At 42.3% G+C, this 18,704-nt stretch overlaps 1 long non-coding RNA gene across 1 annotated transcript in view; it reads left to right on the top strand.

Moving 5' to 3' along the window:
* Window positions 1–1,766: 1,766 nt before the first annotated feature.
* The window catches only part of LOC125963432 (uncharacterized), a 90,544-nt gene continuing 73,606 nt past the window's right edge, over window positions 1,767–18,704 (top strand). The window contains exon 1 of the long non-coding RNA XR_007475418.1: window positions 1,767–2,061. This is a non-coding gene — a long non-coding RNA (uncharacterized LOC125963432). The remainder of the gene's footprint in view (window positions 2,062–18,704) is intronic.

Genomic DNA, 18,704 nt, shown 5'->3' on the forward strand with positions numbered 1-18,704 from the left:
AGTGACAGGTATCCATCCTAATGGATCACATGGAATACTTCAAACCACCCACCCCATGATCTGCTTATCATTTATGTAGCGTAGCTTTGCCTTTCTTAGAATGTCATAAATGGGGTCATACTGTGTGCAGCCTCCTGAGACTGGGTTCTTTCACTTAGCAATATATACTGAAGATTTATCCACGTCTTTCCACAGGTTGTTGGTTCATTCCTTTCTACTGTTGAGTAGTATTCCATTGCATGTGCGTGGGAGGAAAACAATTTTCCCTCTACCCTTCTAGGTTCTTGATTGAGACACCCCACCCCTGTAATAAAAGATAGATTACCAGGAGAAAAACAGAAGTTTAATAACATGTATACCTGCTGTATACAGGGGAGATACCAAGGAAAACTGAGTCACTCCCTGAAATGACCAAAGCCATCACCTTAAATACCTACTTCAGCTAAAAACAGAAGAATGATGTTGGGGAAGGGGGGAAGCCAGTCATGGCAGGTTATCATGCAAAGCACAGCAAACTAGGGTATGATTGTTTGCAGATTTAAGTCAGGACTTCTCCATTGATAAGAGTTACTTGAGTTTTAATTATCCTTCTATTTCTGGTGCAAAGAGGGACATGACCTTATAAATGGAGATTTCTCTACTGTAAATGTCCTTCTCAGTTTTCTGAGAGTTTTTAATTTTTGTTTGTTTGTTTTTAGCAGACTGAAATAATCCTTATGCCAGATAGGCATATTTTGGGGTGGCATATTCTACTCGCCTTGACATGGATGTACCCCAATTTGCTTATGCATTCATCTATTGAAGGACATTCTGATTTCTTCAAGTTTTTAGCTGTTTTGAGTAGAGCTGCTGTGCATAATTGCATCTTTGTTTGCATTTGGACATAGATTTTCAAAGCAGTTGCCTAAATACTTGGAGCGTGATTGTTGGATCCCAAGGTGAGACTTGTTTACGTTTGGAAAAAACTGCCAAACTGTCTTAGAAAGTGGCTGTACGTGCATCCCACCAGCAAGGAGGGAGAGTTCCTGTTGTTCCTCACCCTCTAGCAGTGGATATTGTCATATTTTGAATTTAGCAGTCCTAATAGGTGTGCTATCTCATGATTTTAATTTGTAATTCCTTAAAGCTATATAATGTTGAGCATGTTTTTGTATGATTTTTACTGTATATCCTTTTCGGCTGGGTGTCTGTTCAGATCCTTACCCCTTTTTTTTTTTTTTTAATGGGGTTGTTTTACAGGTCTTTGTCTATTTTGAGTCCAAATCCTTTATCAGATACAAGTTTTGCAAATATTTTTCTACCAGTTTGTGGCTTGTCTTTTGATTTTCTGAATAAGGTCTTTCAGAGTAGAAATCTTTAATTTTATAAAGTCCACAATATTACTTTTTTCTTTTGTGGATTGGCTTTCTGTGTGTTAAAACTCAAAACTTACTATCTACAGACCAAACCCAAGGTCATGTAGATTTTCTATGTTTATATCTGTAATTTCGATAGTTTCGCGTTTTAACTGTTAATAAATTTCAGTGACTTTGGTGTCAGCTTTAAAGTTTGTGTCTACATTCACTTCATTCCATACTGTTTCAAGTTAATTGTTCCTTAACTGTTTTGGAGAAATTAGGGGATATTGGCTCTATTTCAGTTTGAATTTCCAGTTTAAGGGATCTAGCAGAACCGCCCTCAGTGGGTGGGGTCTCCACTAAACTGTGAGGGCGGCTTGGTCTGCACTTTCCCATTGGCTGGCAGGGAACGCAGAGCCCGCCTCTCTGATCCCCCTTGGGAACGCGTGTTCCGCCCGCGGACCTGGCTTCCGCGGGCAGCTGACGCGAATCTTGTCTTCTCAGGACCCGCGGGGGCTTTGGCTTCTGGAACACATGGGGCTGAGTCCATGCTGACAGCGCGGGGGCTTCGGGACAACACAGGGTCGAGTCCACGCTAATGGGAGCCAAGTCTCCTCAGGAGTTGCTGAGGCTTCGGCTTTGGGACGTTGTGGAGTCCAGTTCACGCTGACGGGAGCCCCGTCTCCTCAGGACCGGCGGGGCGGTGATGCGGCTGACGGAAAAGGTGAGGAGAAGTGAGAAGAGGGGGGAAGGTTCCTGTGTGCGGCCGACTCTTGGGGGGTGTCTGTCTTCACAGGACCCAGAACTGGAATGGCTTGTTGTGGAAAGTTGTGGGGTTTTAGTCAGGTTTTAGCCGGTGTTGTTCCTTGGCGTGTGTCGTCCATTTTCCCCGGCACCGTTTACTGAGGGAACTGTCCTTTCCGCGGTGTATGTTCTCGGCTCCTTTTTTTGTGAATTAACTGACCACGTACCTGTAGGTTTCTTTCTGGGATCTCTGGCCAGTGTGCCTGTTTCTGTGCCAATTCCACACTTTTTTGGTGCCTTTAGCTTCATAATGTAGATTGAAGTCACGGAGGGAGATGCCTCCAGCCTGTTTTCCTTTCTCAGCGTCGCTTTGGCTCTTCTGCGTCCTTTGTGGCTCCACACAAATTGTTTTTTGTTTCTGTGAAAAATGTCATTGAAATTTTGGTCGTGACTGTGTATGTTGCTTTGGGTAGAATGGACATTTTAACAATATTTTCGCCCATGAGCATGGGATATCTTTCCAGTTTTTGGTGTCTGTTCAGTTTCTTTCATCAATGTCTTACAGTTTTCAGTGTGCAGGTCTTTCAAGTCCTTGGTTAAATTTACTGCTAGCTTTTTGGGGGGTGCAATGGTAAATGGAATTGTTTTCTTAATTTCTCTTTCTGATAGTTGATTATTAGTGTATAGAATCACAAATGATCCTGCAGTTTTATTGAACTCATTTTTTAGTTCTGACAGTCTTTTGGTGGTTTTACGTAGAAAACTAGAATTCAGAAATCCTACTGTTCCAACTATATCCAGGTCATCCACAGCACCCAAGACATAGTGGCTACTAATATAATCTTACCACGGTGCCTCTTAATACCATGGGGACTCCTACAAGGGCGATTAGCATCACCACTTTGGTTGAATTTGGTCTGGGTAAGTCTTGGCCTCTATAGCAATGTTTGATGTCATCTCTGATTTTCTGGCATGTTACTGACATGGTTGTATTGAAAAGTAATTTATTTTCTAGTAAATTTCAAATGTTTAAACTTTAAATAGCAGTACAAAGTTTTCTAGGACGTTCACACCAAACACCCTGGGTTCTCCCAGGGAACCAGCACATAGCCCCCAAATGAGGAATAATTATGGTTTCCACATTACAATCCTATCCACAGGACCACTTCAACTTTCAGCAGCTGCCCCACCTTTGTGGAAATGTCTTTTTCCATTCTAATCCAGTTTTCCTTTTCTGGAACCATCACTGGGGCTTTCCCTCGTTTTGAAAACCTTCGTGAATTTAAAGTGTACAAGATGAGTATGATCTGTGTGACTTTTTATGTATGGCTTCTTTCACTTAGGAGGTTTTCAGTGTTTTTCTATGCCGTTAACATGTATCATTTTTTTTTCATTGTGATTTAAAAATATAACATCATTTAAATAATTTTAAGTATACACTTCTATAGCGTTATGGTCATTCACATTGTTGTAAAAATATCCTTACCATCCATCTCCAGAACTTTTTCATTTTCCCCAAGTGAAATTGTAACCATTAAACACATTCCCTTCAACTCCTGGCAACCTTATTCTGCTTTTTGTCTTTGAATTTGACTTATCTGGATATCTCATACTAGTGGACTCAGAATGTCTGTCCTTTTGTGTCTGGCTTGTTTCACTTAGCGTAATGACTTCAAGGTTTAACCACATTGTAGCCTGTGTGAGAATTACCTTAGTTTTAAAGGTTGAATTGCATTCCATTGTGTATATACTACATTATGTTTATCCATTCATCTGCTGAAGGACACTCCAGTTGCTTCCACCTCTTGGCTACTGTGAATAATGCTGCTATGAATATGGTGTACAAATACCTGTTCCTGTCCTTGCTTTTAAATATTTTGGGTGTATACCCCGGGGTGGAATTGAGGGATTCTACGTTAATTCTATGTTTAAGTTTTTGAGGAGCCCCCCTACTGTTTTCCACAGCTGCTTGCACCATTTTACTTTATTCCTTTATATGGCAGAATAATGCATCTTATGGATCTACCCTATTTTGCTTATCCATTCACCCATTGGTGGACATTTTAATTGTTTTTACCTTGGGCTATTATGAATAGTGCTACTATGAATATTGGTGTACAAGTTTTTATTTGAACACCTGCTTTCAATTCTTTGGGTATATATCTAGGAGTGGAGTTGTTGAAACCTATGATAATTACATTTTTATATTTTTGAGAAAATGCCAAAATTTAGCACACATAGATTGCACCATTTTACATTTCCACAAGTAAAGTTTAAGAGTTCCAATTTCTCTACATTGTTGCCAACATTTGTTATTTTTATTTATTTTTAATATAACCATTCTAATGTGTGTGAGAAGTTGTGGTTTTAATTTGCATTTCCATCACGACTACTGATGTTTGACATCTCTTCATGTGCTTGCTGACCATTTGTATGCCTTGTCTGGAGAGCAGGCCATTCAAGTCCTTTGTCCATTTAAAAAATTGGGTTGCTCTTTTGTTGAGTGGTAAAAGTTCTTGATAGATTCTGGATAAAGGCTCTCGTCAGATACAATGTGCCAATATTTTCTTCCATTCTTTGGGCTGTCTTTTACTTTCTGGATAGCCTCTTTTGATGTACAAAGGTTTGTAATTTTGAGGAACTCCAGTTGATCTATTTTTTTCTTTCATTGCTTGAGCTTTAGTTTGAGATATAAGAAACTATTGCTAAATGCAAGGTCATGAATCGCTTGGTTTATTCCAGGGTATATACCCTCAGTATCCACTAGGCTAGGGTTTAGGTCTGGGGTTTAAGTCAGTGTCAGGGTTTAGGGGTCAGGGGTCAGGGTTGGAGAGTCAGGGTAGAGGGTCTAGGGGTCTGGGCTTAGGGTGTTAGGGTTAGAGGTTAGATTTCTTTAGGGTTAGGGTTAGGTTTAAGCATAACTGGCCCCCTTTGCTCTTCCCTTCTCCTCTCTGAGGTCTCTAGGATGGACACGATTTGCCCAGGGTCACACGTGAGTCAGGGAGTTGAGCTGGACCACTGTTTTTCTATCCCCCAGTCCTGGGCTCTGAGAGAAGAATGAAATGTCTGTACTGTTTCCGAGTGTTTCAAATCAAACTCGATGTTAGTCAAGGGTTGTGGAAGGTGTCAAGTCACTCAGGTTTCTTCCTGCCCTCCCATCTGGGAAAGGTGGTGCTCGCTCCACTCTGCCTGGGCAGCCCCAGGTTCTAGCAGAGCCCAGACAGGAGGGTACTCAATGGATATGTGTGGATTTATACAGGACTGGGTGTAGCAACCTGCCAGCCCCCAGCCTACTTGAGGGCTGGTGGGACCCTCCTGGGACTGCAGGCATGCTTTGTCCCATCTGAGTGGGCATCAATAGACAATCAAGTCTCAGGCAGGACAGTCCTTGACCTCTGAGCATCCAGGCAGGCATCTGTGGTCCTCTAGCTCAGTCCAGCCTGGGCCCTGTCAAGACCCCATGGACAATTACTGAGCTGACCATGCTGCTGGGCAATGGAACAGCTACCTGGGCAGTGCAGACATTCCTTTGAGATGTTTCAACTATCAGTGTCCATATGGTTGAGAAAAGGTCCTCCTCTTCACAGCCTTCACAGTCTCATAGCCTGCCAAGAGAGGTAATAACGCTAAACATTTGAGTGTGTCCCTGACACAACAACCATACAGCAGACCATGGCCCTGCAATCCTTTGTCCCTTCGGTTGTTAGAAATTTTGACATTCATATTCATTAAGAATCAAAGATATGGGAGTAACTGGGCCTCCCAATGGGAGGTTCATACTGAGGCTGCATGGTCTTGAGAGCCATATGCATCCATGTGGCCTCTGGAAAGCCTGCCAATTATGGATTCCATGGCATGGAATAATTCTTCCCCCCCACCCCGTACGCGGGCCTCTCACTGTTGTGGCCTCTCCCGTTGCGGAGCACAGGCTCCGGACGCGCAGGCTCAGCGGCCATGGCTCACGGGCCCAGCCACTCCGCGGCATGTGGGATCTTCCCAGACCGGGGCACGAACCCGTGTCCCCTGCATCGGCAGGCGGACTCTCAACCACTGCGCCACCAGAGAAGCCCAGCATGGAATAATTCTTGAACCTCCCATTACTTCGTTGCACAAGAGTTTCCTTACCACCCTAGCATTTGGTTTCTTCCCTTAGTAAAGGACAGAGAAGAAACTGGAAAATGAGCAGCATTGTTCTTCAGGGTAATTAATATGGCCAGGGAGATGGCATGACTCAAGGGTTCCCACCTCTCAGGGGCAGGAATGAGGTCTGTGTGTCTTCTGAGGGCACATAGGCTATCATGGGCCAAACCCTGAGATGTGAGGACCTGATGCCCAAGGCAGGAGGCTTGAGTTTACCACCACCAACGATCCTGCCTTTTCAGCAAGTGAAAGAACTTCTTGCAGTCTTGAGAGGGCAGTAAGAGCACACTGGATGAGTAGCTGCAGCCCCTGACCCTAAGTGAACCCCTTTTTTCCTTTTGGATAAAGGGTGCTGTGCAGTGAGCTGTCATTGACATAGAATCTGCTGCTTTCTCTCAGCCAGCATCTGTTCTCATGCCCAAGTCTAGTGCCTCAGTTTTCCTTTGGGAATTACATCTCACCTGCTTCCAGTCCAAACAGTTCCAGAAGAATGTTCCACCCAGCTCGAAGATGGGTTTACAACCCACATCTAGCCAGTCCCATTTTACATCTTCTGGTTCCTGTGATGGGTCAAGGGTGAGAATGTAACCCAAGCCAGGCCAAAGGAATTTAAAACCATGACTTTTCTTGGTACCCAAGAAAAGGAGAAGCTCTTTCTTGGAAAAAGGATGGTGAGTGGTTGTCAGCCTAGAATTGCTGTTGGTCCAAGGGCAGTGAGAGACTGTGCCTGTGAATGGGGTCACCCAAAGGCACTGAGCAGGACAGAGTTTTGGAAAGGAGCAAGACCACACTGAGATAGTATGAGTCACTGGACCTGCCAGGTCCAAACCCATTCTTAAACTTGCCACTTGCCAGTATTAATTTATTTCTACCCTTACAATAAATACTAATTTATTTTACTTCAGTAAGTGTGTCCAGTCACTGGTGTAAGGTCGGATCTTAACAAACGGCACCGCGAAACAGAGGAAAGCTTCAAGTGAGCTTTATTAGGGAGCGCTCCCGGGTGAGGTTCACTGGTCCGAGAGAAAGGGGCCCGAGAAGTCGCACCCGGGCGAGGGTTGGGCAAGATTTTATAGGGGAAGAAGGGAAAGGGGTGTGGTGAATCTGGGAGGGCGCAGGGTATTCCTTATTTGGTGGTCTTTTCGGGTATCCTGGGGGACCGTTAGTCCCGCCCCTCGAAAGGCGGGAAGGCTGGGCCGGGTGCAAAGTCCCCAGGTCAGTTTCTGGAACTGGGTGGTCCAGAGAGTTTCGGTCTGATGCAACCTGTGAATCTGATTGTGTTCCCCTGCCTCGGGCCAGTTGGCATTACAACTGGGAATAAGAAAAAGTCCTAGTTGACACATCTGAATCAAATTCCTGATCCATCCTCAGGTGTCCTCACTGGGTGGGGCATGGCTGGGGGAGATGAAGATACTGGGTGGGGTCAGATATTTGGGGAGCTGCCAAACAGCTCTGTGCCTGTTCCCTCCCTGTCCTGGGAGAGGGAAACCCTGGAACAGTGATAAGAGGATAACCAGTAGGGGGAAGAGGTTCCTCAGTGTTTAATTAGTCTTTTTGTATTTTCCTTAATTTAGGGTCCATTTTGGTAATGTGTTTTTACAAAGAAATCACCTGTTTCCTCTAGATTTCCAGTTTGTTACAATAGGTTTCTCTTATGTGACTTTTAATTTTTCCTGTCTAATTTTCTACAGAATCATCACAAATAATGAACAAATATTGATACTTTATTATTAACTGAAGTCTATATTCATGTTCCCTTTGTTATACCTTTCCTTGTTCCAGGATCACAAAGGACATGTGGTCATAATGTCTGTTTAGTCTCTCCTGGGCCTTGACAGTTGCTCAGACTCTACTTGTTTCTATGACCTTGACAGTGTGGAGGAGGACTGGTCAGGTATTTTGTAGACTGCCCTGCACTGGGGTTTTCTTGGTGTTTTTGTTGTGATTAGACTTGGCTTTTGAAAATGCAGATTACAGAGATAAAGTGCTTCCTCTTCACAATATATCAAGAGGACAGGCTCTCAAGGGAATTCATCACTTATATTCTTAAATTTGGTCACCTCGGTGAGGTAGTGTTTGTCAAGTTTTCCCACAGTGAGGTTAATTTTTTCCCACGTCCATCCTGTGTGTCTTATTTAAGAGGAAGTCATAATGCAGAACCCACAGTTGAGGAGAGGGGAGTTAGCTTCACATCCTTGATGGACAGCTGAGTGTCTATGTGAATTGTTTAGAATCTTTCTGCAAAGGAGATTTCTATTTAACACCATTCATAGAAAACTGTGTAATTTATTTTTGGACATGTGAACAATTATTGTAAACTTCTGGTTATAATCCAGTACTGCATTATTAGACTGTTTAGTTCATTCTTGCTTTGGCTATTGAGAGCTTTTTCCATTTGCTCCTGTTCTCATTTTACATAATTTTTCTTAAGTGGGGTTTTTTTTTTTTTTGGTACTTTTTCACTTTCTGATATTTTAAGATTATCCTGCTTCACATATTTACTGTCTCAGTCCTAGTATCAGCCCTTTCTTCAAAGAGCCCTGTTCCTTTTATTAGAGAACAGTATTAAAAACTTACATGTGGGAGCTAAATAGGCTCAGTTGATAATGCATGGAAATATATGCACGTATCCCAGCCTATACATATACATATAATTATAAAGATTTCCATGTGGAACTATGTGTATCTCTATTAGGCTAAAGATAGTTTATACTGATGTCTCCAACCTGATCTGTTATGACATGGATATTGTAACCTTCTCCCTTTGTCTGTAACTCCACCACCAACAGTGAGTTTTTTCATACATTTGTAAATCAGTTAGATTCTTTGTTATATTCTGTACTCCAGTCTTTGACACTCCCATATCCTAAGTAACTAAATTTGAATAGATTATAATTTACTTGTTGGGTTGTAAAAATCTGTGGATGTAGACAAATGCATAATGACAGGTATTCACCACTAAAGTATCATATGGACTATTTCAACCACATATTCCATAAACTGTTTACCATGTCTGTTTTGCCTTTTCTAGAATGTCATATAAATGAGGTCATACAGTGTGTAGCACTTCAGACTGGATTCTTTCACTTAGCAATGTGTTAGATTTATCCTTTTTCTTTTGCACGGGTTGATGGTTCATTCCTTTATATCTCCGAATGCTGTTGCATTGCATTTTATGAGAGGGAAAATAATTTTCCCTCTACTCTTCTATGTTCTTCATTGGGAACCCCCCCCCTTGTAATGAAAGGGAGATGAACTGGAGAAAAACAATAGGAAGTTTAATATACACCATGCATACCTCCTGTATACTTGAAAGATACCCAGGAAAACTGAGTCACTCTCTGAAATGGCCCAAGCCATTACCTTAAATGCTACCTTCAGCTGAGAACAAAAGAAAGATGTTAGGGAATGGAGGAAGCCATTTAAGGGAGATTATTAGGCAAAGCACAGTAAACAAGGGTATGGTTGTTATGCAGATTTACATCCAGGCCTATTCCTTCGACAAGTTTTTCTTGATATTTAGTCATCATTCAATTCCTGGTCCAGAGAGGGACACACCCTTACAAATGGAGATATCCTTAGTAAATGTAAATTTACTTCACAAAAGGGCATTTTCTACTGGGTTTTCAAGGATTCTCCTGGGTCTACTATTTTTTTGTTTAATCAGTCCAAAATAATCTTTTTGTCAAATGGGCATATTTTAGGGTGGTGTATTCTGCTCCCCTTGAGATGTATGTCCTCTAATTTGCTTACGAATTCATTTACAGAAGGACATCCTGATATCTTTAAGTTTTTAGCCATTATGAATAGAGATGCTGTGCATTACTTAATGCTAGTTTTTGTTTGAACACAGTTTTTCAAAACAGTTGTCTAAATACAAGAGGTATTCTTCTTGGATCCTAAGGTGAGACTGTTTAGATTTGGAAAAAACTGCCAAACTGTCTTCTAAAGTAGGTTGTACATGCATTCCACCAGCATCTTGAGTATATTGTTGTATGCTTATTTACTGTTTATCTTCTTTGGCCAGGTGTGTGTTTCAATCTTTACCAAGTTTTAATTGCGTACAAATCCTTTATCAGATATGTGTTTTGGAAATAGTTTCTTCCAGTTTGTGGTTTTCCTAATAGGGTCTTTCATAGAGTAGAAATTTTTAATTTTATAAAGTCTACATTATTAATTATTTTTCTTTTGTTGATAGACTTTTGGTGTGTGTTTTAAAATGGATCACCAGACCCAAGGTCATGTAGATTTTCTTCTGTTCTCAGATTCTAGAATTTTTATAGTTTGTTAATTTAAATTTGTCTATGGGAATTTTGAGTGAATTTTGGTTTAAGTTGTAAAGTTTGTGTCTACATTCATTTCATTACATATAGTTTCTAATTAATTGTTCCTTAACTATCTTTTGAGAAGATATGGTGAGATACTTGGCTCCATTTTAGTTTGGATTTTCAATTTTAGTACATACAGCAAGCAGAACTGCATTTGGGATGAGGCCTCTGGGTTTGTGTGGTGCTCCCGGCACTTCTCTGATGTCCCACAGGGGGCGCTGAACCCACCTCTCTGACCCTGCGGGCACAGGTGCAGCCTGCCCACAGACTTTGCTCCATGACAAATGGACAAGGAGCTTTGTCTCCCATCAGGGCTTAGGTTTCTGGACCATTGGGCAGTGTCCACACTGACAGGAGCTGGATTTTCTCAGGACCCACTGGTGAGGAGATGCCACAAGAGGAAGAAATGAGCAGGTGGGCAGAAACTTCCAGTGCAGCTGACTGCTGGGTGGGGGGGGTGCATCTTCAGGGGACCCAGGAGAGAAAGGGTTTAATATGGAACCTTTTGGGCTTTTAGTCAGTTTTTGTGCAGTGTAGATGGTGACCAGTGTCGTTCTTTGGAGTCTGGTGTCTAGTTTTCCTGGCACTGTTTGTTGATGGCTTTGGGCAGAATAAACATTTTAATGATGGTAATTTTTCTGATGCATGAGCATGGAATATTGTTTTCTATTGTGTCTTCAATTTCTTTATCAGTGTCCTATAGTTTTCTGAGTATAGGTCTTTCATATCCTTGGTTAAATTTATTCCTAAACAGTTTGTTCTTTCCGATGGAATTGTAAATGGGATTCTTTTCTTAATTTTTCTGATTGTTTGTTATTAGTGTATAGAAACAAAACTGATTTATGCGTATTGATTCCATACTTTGCAACTTTACTGAATTTATTTTTTTAACATGCTTTTTGAAGTAATGTGAAAAATTGTAATGCTAAAAGCTCACTGTTTCTACTGCATCCCAGGTAATCCACAGGACCAAAGACATGGTAGCTACTAATATACTCTTCCCATGGTGCCTCTTAATATCATGTGTGTACTCCTACAAGGGAAATAAGTATCACAACTTTGGTTGAACTTGGTCTGGTTAAGTCTTGGCCTCTATAATAAAGTTTGATGGCTGTCTTATCGGATTTTCTGGTATGGTATTGACATGGTTGTTTTGAAAAGTAATTCACTTTCCAGTAATTTAAAGTGTACGGAAAACTTTCAATAATGGCAAAAAGTACTCACATCTGCCACTTCACACAAAATGCTCAGTGTGTTTTGCCCAGAACAGGGACATTCTCCTGAGGAACTAACACATAACCCCTAAATGAGGAAATCATGATTTCCACATTATAATTTAATACACAGGCCCACATCAACTTTCACCTGCTATCCCAACTGTATGAAAATGTCTTTTTCCATCCTGATCTAGTTTTCTTTTTCTGGAACCATTACTGAGTTTTTCTCTCATTTGGACAACCTTGATGGATTTAAAGCAGACAAGATAAATATGGGATCTGGGTGGCCTTTTCTGTATGGCTTTTTCCCACTAAGGATGTTTTTAATGTTCATTTATGTTGTAACAAATATCAGCACTACGCTTTTTTTTTTCATTGTTATTAAAAATACAAAACATGACATTAGCATTTAATTCATTTTAAGTATACAGTTTTGTGGTATTAACTACCTTCACATAGTTGCACAAACAAGTTAAATGACATGTGTACCTCCTGTGTGCATGGAAGATACCCAGGAAATTGAGTAACTCCCTGAAATGGCCCAAGACATCACCTTAAATATCATCCTCATCTAAAAAGAGAAAAAAGGAAGGGTATAGTTGTTTCTGTCTACATTCATTTGATTGTATATGGTTTCCAGTTGATTGTCGTATAACTAGTTTTGGAGAAGTCATGGGATATTTGGCTTCATTTCGGTTTGAATTTCCATATATAGTGGATAGTGGATTCTGCAGGCTTGATACAACTTTGATACAACCTTTACAACCTTGATACTGCATCAGGACATCCCAATGGTATAACTGGTGTTAATGGTTTGTTCAACAATTAAAGTTCTGTGTGATATGAGTTCAGACTGGAGTAATCCTGGTTTAGTTTCTGTCTATTTATACATTTGTCCCAGTATGAAAGGACAAGAGGAATAAGGCCTACTTTATACCAGTTAGTTTGAAGGCACTTTTATGATCTCAACTTATTTTTTTTTTAATTTATTTATTATTTTTTTTTGGTTCCATTGGGTCTTTGTTGTGGTGCATGGGCTTCTCAATGAGATAGCTTCTCTTGTTGTGGAGCACGGGCTCTAGCTGTGCAGGCTTCAGTAGTTGTGACACGCGGCTCAGTAGTTGTGGCTCACAGACTTGAGCACAGGCTCAGTAGTTGTGGTGCACAGGCTTAGCTGCTCCACGGCATGTGGGATCTTCCCGGACCAGGGCTCGAACCCGTGTCCCCTGCATTGGCAGGTGGGTTCTTAACCACTGCGCCACCAGGGAAGCCCTCAACTTAATTTTTAAAAAATTTATTTTATTCAAGTATAGTTGATTTACAATGTTGTGTTAATTTCTGTTGTACAGCAAAGTGATTCAGATATATAAATATATATACTCTTTCATTATGGTTTACTACAGGATATTGAATATAGTTCCCTATGCTATACAGTAAGAGCTTGTTGTTTATCCATCCTATATATAATAGTTTGCATCTGCTAATCCCAAACTCCCAATCCATCCCTCCCGGCTTCTTCCCCTTGGCAACCACAAGTCTGTTTTCTATATCTATGAATCTGTTTCTGTTTGGTAGATATGTTCATTTGTGTGTCATTTTAGATTCCACATATAAGTAATATCATATGGTATTTGTCTTTCTCTGTCTGACTTACTTCACTTAGTATGATAATCTCTAGGTCCATCCATGTTGCTGCAAATGGCATTATTTCACTCTTTTTATAGCTGAGTAGCATTCCATTGTGTGTGTGTGTGTATATGTGTGTATATATATATATATATATATATATATATATATATATATATATATATATATATATATATATATACCACATCTTCTTTATCCATTCTTCTGTTGATGGACATTCAGGTTGTTTTCATGTCTTGGGTATTGTGAATAGTGCTGCTATGAACACAGTGGTGTGTATCTTTTTGAATTATAGTTTTGTCTGGATATATGCCCAGGAGTAGGATTGCTGGTTCATATGGCAACTCTATTTTTAGTTTTTTGAGGAACCTCCATATTGTTTTTCATAGTGACTGCACCAATTCACATTCCCACCAACAGTGTAGGAGGGTTTTCTTTTCTCCACACCCCCTCCAGCGTTTGTTATTTGTAGACGTTTTAATGATGGCCATTCTGACCAGTGTGTGAGGTGGTACCTCATCGTAGTTTTGATTTGCATTGCTCTAATAATTAGCGATGTGGAGCATCTTTTCTTGTGCCTGTTGTCCATCTGTATGTTTTCTTTGGAGAAAGGTCTAATTAGAGCTTCTGCCCATTTTTGGATTTTTTTTTTTGAGTTGTATGAGCTGTTTGTATATTTTGGAAATTAGGCCCTTGTCGGTTGCATCATTTGCAAATATTTTCTCCCAAACAGTTAGCACAGGTACTGGGACAACAGGATACCCACATGCAAAAGAATAAAGTTGGACCCTTACCTCCCCCTGTATACAAAATCAACTCAAAACGGATCAAAGGCCTAGATGTAAGAACCAAAATTATAAAACTCGGAGAATAAAACATGAGAGTAAATCTTCATGACCTTGGATTTGGCCATGATTTCTTAGATCTGCTACCAAAAGCACAAGCAACAAAAGACAAAATAGATGAATTGGACTTCCTCAAAACGAAAAACTGTTGTGAATAAAAGGAGCAAGGAAAAAGATAATCCACCATCCAAAATTGCACAAGATGTTTGTAAATCATGTCTCTGATAAAGGTCTGTAGCCCACCAGCCCAGCCCCGTGCTGGTCCAGGGGAGTGTGTGTGTGGCCCCTCCCATCCTAGGTGATATGGGGATTTCAGGCCCCACAGCACCCAAGGGGTGGACACTGGTCATCCTCAGCACCCTCAAGGAGTGAGTGCTGGATTGTTTTGAGCCCAGATTCCTTCCATTACTGCCCTCAAACGCTGAAGGCTTCAGCATGCCTCCAGAAAAACACAGAGTATTTGCAAGTCTTTGAGAATGAAGAGAACATCCTTCACTTTTCTGAAAAGGGCATCTTATTTCATAGCAGTGACCACTTTCAATCTGGCTGCCAGGGGTGCCCTCTCACCTTCTTTACTTCTCTGAGAGTGGCCATGGTGGTTTGGCTCTCCCCAATCCCCACACCAGGTGACAAAGCCAGTGGGGCTAGCTCCTGGTGGTCCTTACCTTCGTTGGAGATTAACCCAGACTCTCAGCCTGAGATTGAATGTGGACTCCCCCTGCTTCTCCCCATCACCAATTCTCATCTCCTCCCCTCTCTCTTGCGTTTCAGGCTCAGATTTACCTGATTTATTTACGCCACCAGGGAAGCTCCAAAACCCATTTTTAAATCATTCTTTCTCCGTTTACAACTAAGAAGTTCCCGCTTGCAAGCCGAACGTCCCGCTCTCGAATCTCCTTCTTATCAGAATTTTAAGATCCTCCAAGTAATAGATCATTGGTGGTGGTGGGGCATCCTGTGTCTTCCTGCTCATTCTAATAATGTCATTCCTGAATTTTAATGCCGTAAATAATTTATATTGTAAATATGCCAAGGGGGAGATCCATTTAAAAAATGTTAGGGGCTTCCCTGGTGGCGCAGTGGTTGAGAGTCCGCCTGCCGATGCAGGGGACACGGGTTTGTGTCCCGGTCCGGGAAGATCCCACATGCCACAGAGCGGCTGGGCCCGTGAGCCATGGCCGCTGAGCCTGTGCGTCCAGAGCCTGTGCTCCGCAACGGGAGAGGCCGCAACAGTGAGAGGCCCATGTACCGCAAAAAAAAAAAAAAAAAAATGTTAGAGGTAACTCCAAGGGTTTTAGAACAAACAAGGACATAGAACCCTTTGTTCAGACACTGGCTGAGAGATTCCTACCCTGAGCCGTGGTCCCTTGGAGGGCAGAGTGGCCATGACCCTCCTCCCGCAGGTGAGCCTACTAAGGTACATCCCACATGGGACCACTGCATCACAGAATCTTAGATTGGCCAATGGCAGGCATCTGGCCAGAGATGTGGACAAGAGAAAACTGCCCAGCAGCCTGGAACAACCCCAGGGTGAGGCCTTAGTAAGGGCCAGTGTCAGGGCCTTAATTAGGGACAGTGTCAGGACCTCAGAGATAACTTGAGGACCTTAGTAAGAGACAGTTCAGGCTGTTAGTTAGGGACATCATCAGGGCCTTAGATAGGGCAGCATCAGGGCCATAGTTATGACCATTGTTGGGGAGTTAGTGAGGGAGAGTATCAGTGTGTTAGGGAAAGAGTCTGGCCACTATTTAGACAGGGTCAGGGCCTTAGTTAAGGATAGTGGCAGAGACTTACTTAGGGACATATTCAGGGCCTTAGTTATGGACAGGATCAGGGCCATAGTTAGGACCAGTTTCATGGTGTTAATTAGGGCCAGCATTAGGGCGTTAGCAAGGGCCAGTGTTAGGGTGTTAGCTAGGGCCATCTTCAGGCCTTAGTTAGGGACAGCATCAGGGCCTCTGTTAGAGAAAACTTGAGAGCCTTAGTAAGACAATTCAGGCCATTAGAGAGATTGTCAGCGATTTACTAAGAGACATATTCAGGACCTTAGTTATGGACAGGATCAGGGTGATATTTAGTGACAGCTTAGGCTATAAGTGACTGTCAAGGCCTAAGTTAGAGTGTCAGGATCTTTAGGGACATGGTTAGGGCCTTAGTAAGTTATAGCTCAGGCCATTAGCTAGGGACAGCGTCAGGGGCTTAGTGAAGGACAGTATCAGTGTTTCAGTTAGAGATATCTTGAGGGTCTTAGTTAGACATAGTTCAGCCTGTTACTTAGGGACAACATCAGGGCCTTAATAGAGTTAGTGTCAGGTCTGTAGTTAGGACCAGTGTCAGGATGTTAGGGAAAGAGTCAAGACAGAGTGTCAGAGCCTTAGGTAGAGACAGCTTCAGCACCTTAGTTAGGGGCAGCCTTAGAGAATTACTTACGGACATTCCAGGGCCTTAGTTATGGACAGGATCAGGGCGATGCTGAGAGACATGTAAGGGTATTAGGGACATCATCATGTCCTTAGTTAGGGACAGGTCAATTCTTCAGTTAGAGATAACTTGAGGGCCTTAGTTAGACACAGTTCAGGCTGTTCGTTAGGGACATCTTCAAGGCCTCAGGGACAGCAGCAGAATTCAGTAAGGTCCAGCATCAGGGCCTTAGCTAGGGACAGTGTCAGGGCCTCAGTCAGAGATATCTTGAGGGCTTTAGTAAGAGACTTTTCAGGCCATTAGTTAGGGACACTCCAGAGACTTCTTTAGGGACATATCCAGGGCCTTAATTATGGATAGGATCAGAGTGTTAGTTACAGCTTAGGTTATAAGGGACAGTGTCAAGGCTTCATTTAGAGATAACTTGAGGGCCTTAGACACAGTTCAGGCTGTTACTTAGGGACATTTTCAGGGCCTCAGATAGGGCAGCATCAGGGCTGTAGTTATGACCAGTGTCAGGTCGTTAGTAGGGACAGCATCAGGGTGTTAAGGAAAGATTCAGGTCATAATTGAGACAGTGTCAGGGCCTTAGTTAGGAGAGTGTCAGAGATTTACTTAGGGATATATTCAGTGCCTTGGTTATGGACAGGATCAGGGCAATACTGAGGGACATCTAAGGCTATTAGGGACATTGTCAGGGCCTTAGTTGGGGCCAGCATCAGAGCCATAGGTAGGACCAGTGTCAGGGCATTAGTTAGGGACAGCATTAGGGTGTTAGTTAAGAGTCAGGCCATTAGTAAAAAACAGTGTCAGGGCCTTACTTTAGGGCCAGCATCAGGGCGCTAGTGCGGGATAGCAACAGGGCCTTAGTTAGATGCAGTTCAGGTTGTTACTTAGGGATATCTTCAGAGCCTTAGTTAAAGACAGGATCAGAGCCATAGTTAGAACCAGTATCAGGGCATTAATTAGGGACGAAATTAGAGTGTTAGTTAGGGAAACAGTCAGGTCCTTCATTAAGGACAGTGTCAATCTTTAAAGTAGATATAGTGTCAAGTCCTTAGTTAGGATGAGCTTCAGGGCCTCAGTTAGGGCTAGCATAAAGACATTAGTTATGGCCAGTGTCAGGGGCTTAGGGACATATTCAGGGCTTTAGAAAAAGATAGAATCAGGGCATTAGTTATTGACTGCTTAAGCCCTAAGGGACAGTGTCAAGGCCTAAGTTAGGGACAGTGTCAGGGCCTCTGTTATAGATAACTTGAGGGCCTTCGTTAGACATAGTTCAGGCTGTTCCTTAGGGACATCATCAGAGCCTTAGAAAGGGCAGTGTCAGGGCCGTAGTTATGGCCAGTGTGTGGGCTTAGCTAAAGACAGCATCAGGGTGTTGGTTAGGGAAAGATTCAGGCCATTATTATAGACCGTCTCAAGGCCTTAGGTAAAGACAGCTTCAGGGCCTTAGGGACAGCGTAAGAGACTTACTTAGGGACATATTCAAGGCCTTAGTTATAGACAGGATCAGGATGGTACTGAGGGACATTTAAGGCTATTAGAGACATCATCAGGGTCTTAGTTAGGGCCAGGATTAGAGCCATAGTTAGGACTAGTGTCAGGGCATTAGGGACAACAAAAGTGTGTTAGGGAAAAAGTCAGGCCACTATTATAGGCAGCGTTGGTGACTTGAGTAGGGACAGTATCAGGACCTTAGGGAGAGGGTCAGAGACTTACTTAGGGACATATTCAGGGTCTTAGTTCTACACAGGATCATGGACAACTGAGGGACATTTAAAGTTATTAGGGACATTGTCAGGGTCTAAGTTAGGGCCAGCATTAGGGTGCTAGTGAGGGACAGCGTCAGGGACTTTGTTAGAGACAGCCACACGCCTTAGTTAAGCACAGCGTCAAGGCTTCAGTTAGAGATAACTTGATGGCCTTAGTTAGACACAGTTTAGGCTGTTACTAAGGGACATCTTCAGAGCCTTAGTTCAGGCCAGGTCAGGGCCATAGTTATAAATAGTGTCAGAGTTTTAG

The sequence above is a fragment of the Orcinus orca genome, chromosome 2 (genome assembly GCF_937001465.1).
Source record: "Orcinus orca chromosome 2, mOrcOrc1.1, whole genome shotgun sequence".
Classification (NCBI taxonomy): domain Eukaryota; kingdom Metazoa; phylum Chordata; class Mammalia; order Artiodactyla; family Delphinidae; genus Orcinus; species Orcinus orca.